This window comes from Mandrillus leucophaeus, unplaced genomic scaffold (assembly GCF_000951045.1).
Source record: "Mandrillus leucophaeus isolate KB7577 unplaced genomic scaffold, Mleu.le_1.0 Scaffold520, whole genome shotgun sequence".
Classification (NCBI taxonomy): domain Eukaryota; kingdom Metazoa; phylum Chordata; class Mammalia; order Primates; family Cercopithecidae; genus Mandrillus; species Mandrillus leucophaeus.
This window is the reverse complement of record NW_012105587.1, coordinates 454,613-460,612: the sequence shown is the minus strand read 5'-3', so window position 1 is coordinate 460,612 and position 6,000 is coordinate 454,613. Positions and strand designations below refer to the sequence as shown.

At 43.0% G+C, this 6,000-nt stretch overlaps 1 protein-coding gene across 1 annotated transcript in view; it reads right to left on the bottom strand.

Moving 5' to 3' along the window:
- The window catches only part of ABCC4 (ATP-binding cassette, sub-family C (CFTR/MRP), member 4), a 321,328-nt gene that overhangs the window by 196,415 nt on the left and 118,913 nt on the right, over positions 1 to 6,000 (bottom strand). The window lies entirely within an intron of this gene.

Sequence of the window (6,000 nt, the reverse complement as noted above, 5' to 3'; positions counted from 1 at the left end):
AGAAAAGAAAAGAAAGAGGAAGGGAGAAAGAGGAAGGGAGGAAGGGAGGGAGGGAGGGAGGGAGGGAAAAGACCAGACCCAATTTCACAAGTTTACTGACCGGCAATCATGTGTGATACTGATGCAGTGTTTTCACTGGTCCCTTCTCCAGCATCCCCCATCAAAACCAACCGTTCCCAAACACTACTCCCTAAGGATCTTCTGAAAACACCTCTGATAATGGACACCATGCTTCAAACTCTTCCATGGCCCAGCAGCACTGACATTCACACTCCCAAAGTGATTCCCTGAGTATTAATCCCACCCTGTCCTTCAGGGTCCACCTCAAAAACTAATCCTGCCGGGAGCCAGCTCAGGGTGGCCACAGCTGGTACTGAAACTGAGTTATGTACAGGGCAGAGATGCGTCCCCCATCCTGCACTTACAAACACACTCATCTGCATGAAACTGCACTGCACTTGGGGTCAGCTCTTCACAGATACATGCTACGGTCAGAAATCAACTGTATGATTGGCTTAAATTATTCAAGCCATCAGCCACGTCAGCACAGCAACAAGCAAAAGGCTATACATCTTCTTAATCTTGTCTAGACAGAATAAAATTCTGATTTTAGCTGAAGTGTATGACCAAGACATCAAATTCAATATTCTGTACATGCATGTGAGAACAGAAGTTCCCCACCTTCAAAACAAAAAATTATCCACACAGTAAACCTACTAAGCACTGGTCAATATACAATAGATCTGAGTGGAGAAAGACATGATAATAGTTGGGTGGTTAAATGAGACTCCACTCAACACATGAATGGCTTGTAAAGATGCTGGAGGGGCTGGCTGGACTTTCTCTAGTCACTCAGGAGGATGAAAAAGCTGAAATGCCATTGCCAATACAGCAGTGAGGTGCGTCCCCAGACAGCAGAACTGAAGTCAAAGAGATTGACTTCAGAGTGGATGGTTGGCAAAAACTGGAGCAGCTTTGTGAACAATAAAACCTCAGAGACACGTTTTACTGGATGTGGAAGTCATTGAAGACTTTCAGTGCTTTGCTGTGAAGATAAGATCTCTTAAAATCCTATTGGACTTCCTTAATACCAAAACCATCAATCCTTTCCTTAATAAAAGAAAAACAGAACTTCTTGGGCCTAAAATCTTCACAATAAAACCTTCATTTTCTGTACATGGAAAAAAGGAAATGGAAAAGTATGAGTAAGAAAGACAACAGATTAAAGACTTAAATGTAAAACCTAAAACCATAAAAAACCCTAGAAGAAAACCTAAGCAATACCATTCAGGACATAGGCATGGGCAAAGACTTCACGACTAAAACACCAAAAAACAAAGGTAACAAAAGCCAAAATTGACAAATGGGATCTAATTAAACTAAAGAGCTTCTCCACAGCAAAAGAAACTATCATCAGAGTACAGGCAACCTACAGAGTGGAAGAAAATTTTTGCAATCTACCCATCTGACAAAGGGCTAATATCCAGAGTCTACAAGGAACTTAAACAAATTTACAAGAAAAAAAAAAAAAACCATCAAAAAGTGAGCAAAGGATATGAACAGACATTTCTCAAAAGAAGACATGTATGCAGCCAACAAACATATGAAAAAAAGCTCATTAACACTGGTCATTAGAGAAATGCAAATCAAAACCACAAAGAGATACCATCTCAGGCCAGTTAGAATGGTGATCATTAAAAAGTCAGGAAACAACAGATGCTGGAGAGGATGTGGACAAATAGGAACAGTTTTACACTGTTGGTGGGAGTGTAAATTAGTTCAACCATTGTGGAAGACAACATGGTGATTCCTCAAGGAACTAGAACCAGAAATACCATTTGACCCAGCCATCCCATTACTGGGTATATACCTAAAGGATTATAAATCATTCTACTATAAAGACACATGCACGTATATGTTTACCGCAACACTATTTACAACAGCAAAGACTGGGAACCAACCCAAATGTCCATCAGTGACAGACTGGATTAAGAAAATGTGGCACATATACACCATGGAATACTATGCAGCCGTAAAAAAGGATGAGTTTGTGTCCTTTGTAGGGACATGGATGCAGCTGGAAACCATCATTCTCAGGAAACTATCATAAGGACAGAAAACCAAACACTGCATGTTCTCACTCGTAGGTGGGAACTGAACAATGAGATCACTTGGACTCGAGAAGGGGAACATCACACACCAGGGCCTATTATGGGGAGGGGGGAGGGATTGCACTGGTAGTTATACCTGATGTAAATGACGAGTTGATGGATGCTGACGAGTTAATGGGTGCAGCACACCAACATGGCACAAGTATACATATGTAACAAACCTGCACGCTGTGCACATGTACCCTAGAACTTAAAGTATAATAATAATAAAAAAATGTGGTATATATACGCTGTGGAATACTATGCAGACATAAAAAAAGGATGAGTTCATGTCCTTTACAGGGTCTTGGATGAAGCTGGAAACCATCATTCTCTGCAAACTAACACAGGAACAGAAAACCAAACACCGCATGTTCTCACTCATAAGTGGGAGTTGAACAATGAGAACACATGGACACAGGGAGGGGAACATCACACACCGGGGCCTGTCAGAGGGTGAGGGGCAAGGGGAGGGAGATCATTAGAACAAATACCCAATGCATGTGGGGCTTAAAACCTAGATGATGAGTTGATAGCTGCAGCAAACCACCAGGGCACATGTATACCTACGTAACAAACCTGCACGTTCTGCACATGTGTCCCAGAACTTAAAGTATAATAAAAAAATTAAAATTAAAATATAAAAATATTTTTAAAAAAGAAATTTAACAACACAATGTTTTCTAAACTCTATGTGTCTGCCAAGCTCTGGTCTATCTACGGTCAAGGCTCACTTAGTTCTGATCGGTATATCGGGCAGACCTATTCCTCCTCTCCTGATGCCATTTTTCACCTTCTCATTGTTCATTAACACATCCACATGAGAGGCAAGGAAGAAAAGTGAACATTGGATCAATTCATTACACTCATCATTTACAACCTCCATTTTTAGAGAAATAGGAAAGGAGGCAGAACCAGGCAGACTCCATCAGTGGGTCTTGTAGCAAACACCTGCACAGTTCTAAAGTATCCCAGTCTTCAAAGCCAAATTCACCCCTAAATCTGGTCTTCTTCTAGTATTCCATATTTCAGTGAACCCAGGTAAAAAGATTTTGCAGCCATAAGAACGAAAGTAGCCCCAATCCCTCCTTCTGACTAATCCCTCCTCTAGCCCCACACCCAAATAAGGATATGCTCCCAATGGCTTTCAAATCTATCCAAGGCTCTCTACTTGGCCTGAGTCCAAATCACATCATCCTCTTCCTGGACTGCTTGCTTCATCAGCCTCCTGGCGTATCTCCCTGCCTCTACTCTGGGCCCCCAATGCATTCCCAGACTGCAGCCAGGGTGAATTTAAAATATGTGGATTTTCTTGAACATTAGGAGCTTTCTCACATAATTACCCCCAGGGAAATGCAGGGCACCAGCCTCCCGGCTGCCCCAAGCCCCTCCCTTTCCCAAACCCTTCCCCATCTCTCTCCACTACCACACACACAATGCTGCAGGCTATTTCTTGAGCCTTCACAGGAAGCACTACACCCCCACAATGGCATCGGCATCTCTACAAAAGCACCTCATGGCATCTCGGACATTGCCTTCCAAAGACAATGACACACGAGCACTGATTTTAATTCTGTGGTTATTTATTAATCCCCGCTTGCTGATTCCCAGGAGGAAATTCCCAGCAGGAGGGACTTCTGTGCATTGGCTTACCATTGTATCTAAGCATTTATCACAGTGCCAGCTTAAGCCAGGGGCTCAATTACATTGTGGAGTCAATGACTAAGTGAATGAATAAATTCCAAACTTAGCCCCCAAAAGCCTAGCATAGACCAAGACAGGTGTCCGTGTGCTTCCTCTCAATTGATTTTAGTCTTAAGTGATCCTGATGTCATTTATATTTGCTACACATAGTTTGACCTTGTGTGCTTTTTTATCACACAACTAGGGCAAGGTTTTCCAAAGACAGCATATTTTCAGGGACACGAGGACACTTTCTAAAGATATTGGGCTGAGCACAGTGGCTCACACCTGTAATCCCAGTACTTTGGGAGGCCAATGCGGGCGGATCACGAGGTCAAGAAATTGAGACCATCCTGACCAACAGAGTGAAACCTGGTCTCTACTAAAAATACAAAAGTTAGCTGGGCGTGGTGGTGCACACCTGTAGCCCCAGCTACTCCGGAGGCTGAGGCGGGAGAATCACTTGAACCTGGAAGGCAGAGATTGCAGTAAGCTGAGATCGCACCACTGCACTCCCGCTTGGTGACAGAGCGAGACGCCGTCTCAAAACAACAAAACGAAAGATACTGGGCCCCAGCCAATGCCTGGTGAAGCAGAATCTCCAAGGTGTAATCATTTAGTTTTAATCAGTACATCAGGCAATTCTGATGAACTAGGGGACAAAATTGTAAATGGGTTACAGGAACCATCCAGGTTGAAAAAATACAGAGTTCTAAAGGCAGAAAAAAACAAATAAACAAGACAAAACAAAACCTCCAACAATGACTTCAACACCACCGTGAAGGAGCTTAGCACACTAACACCAGCGCTTTCCTACCAGTCATGCCTGGCCATTGTTTCTCCTTTACTGAAAATCACTACTGCTGAACTCTAGGCCCACCTTCCCACCAGAAACTATGTACGTGAGGGGAAATTAAGGTTTCCTGCCCAACTCAAAGATGCATCCTTTATCTGGACACAGAGTACCTTGCCAAAGTTAGCCACTGGAAAATGTAAAATTCCCAGCTGGTCAGTTTGTTTTACTACATGCATACATCTATCTACATGAAGAGGAATTTCAAGCCTTAGACACAGGTGAGTTGCATTTTATTGGAAAACTAAAAATAAAAAATCTTAAGGATTTCTTCCCTAGTCGCATATTGGACCACAATTCCCTGAAAATTGTCTGCAGGACCCCTTTCATGCCACACTCTCTGATGTGTGACATAATTCAGCAGAGAACGACAGTCATCACTTCCCACTAAAATAATGCTCAGTTGTTAGGCATTTTCCAAATCTCACAGATGTAATGAAGCTGGAGGCTGACTTCACTTACACATTTTCTGGGCGCCTGCAATGTATACGTAATATAAAGATGAATGAGGCATTGTGTCTGCCTTTTATACGTTCAGAGTTTAGGAAGGGAAAGAAATCTTTAAACAAATGGCTTCAATAATAAGGGGAAAATGAGGACAAAGTCACCTGTGGAGATCCCAAAAGAAGAGATGAGGATTAAAGTGTGTGATGGGCCAGGTGCGGCGGCTCATTCCTGTAACCCCAGCACTTTGGGATGCCAAGGCGGGTGGATCACTTGAGGTCAGGAATTTGAGACCAGCCTGGCCAGCGTGGTGAAACCTTGCCTCTACTGAAAATACAAAAATTAGCTGGACATGGTGGCTCACGCCTGTAACCCCAACTACTCAGGAGGCTGAGGCAGGAGAATTGCTCGAACCCGGGAAGTAGAGCTTGCAGTGAGCTGAGATCGTGTCACTGCACTCCAGCCTGCCTGATAGAGCGAGACTCATCTCAAAAGAAAAAAAAAGACTATGTGATGGTTAATTTTATGTGTCAGCTTGGCTAGGCCACAGTCCCCAGATATTTGGTCAAACATGTCTGGATATCAATGGGAAAGTATTTTTCGATTGAGATTAGCATTTAAATCTGTAGACTTTGAAGTCCTACATAATGTCAGTGGGCCTCACCCAATCAGTTGAAGGCATTTAAGAGAAAAAAGACCTACAAAGAAAAGGGAATTCTGCCTCAAGACTGTCCTCCTCAGACTCAAGCTGCATCATCAGCTCTTCCCAGGGTCTCTGGCCTGCCAGCTGCCCTGCAGATTGTGGACTTACCTCACCTTCAAGTTGCGTGAGAAAATTTTATAAATCAATCTATTAATGTCTCTCTGCAT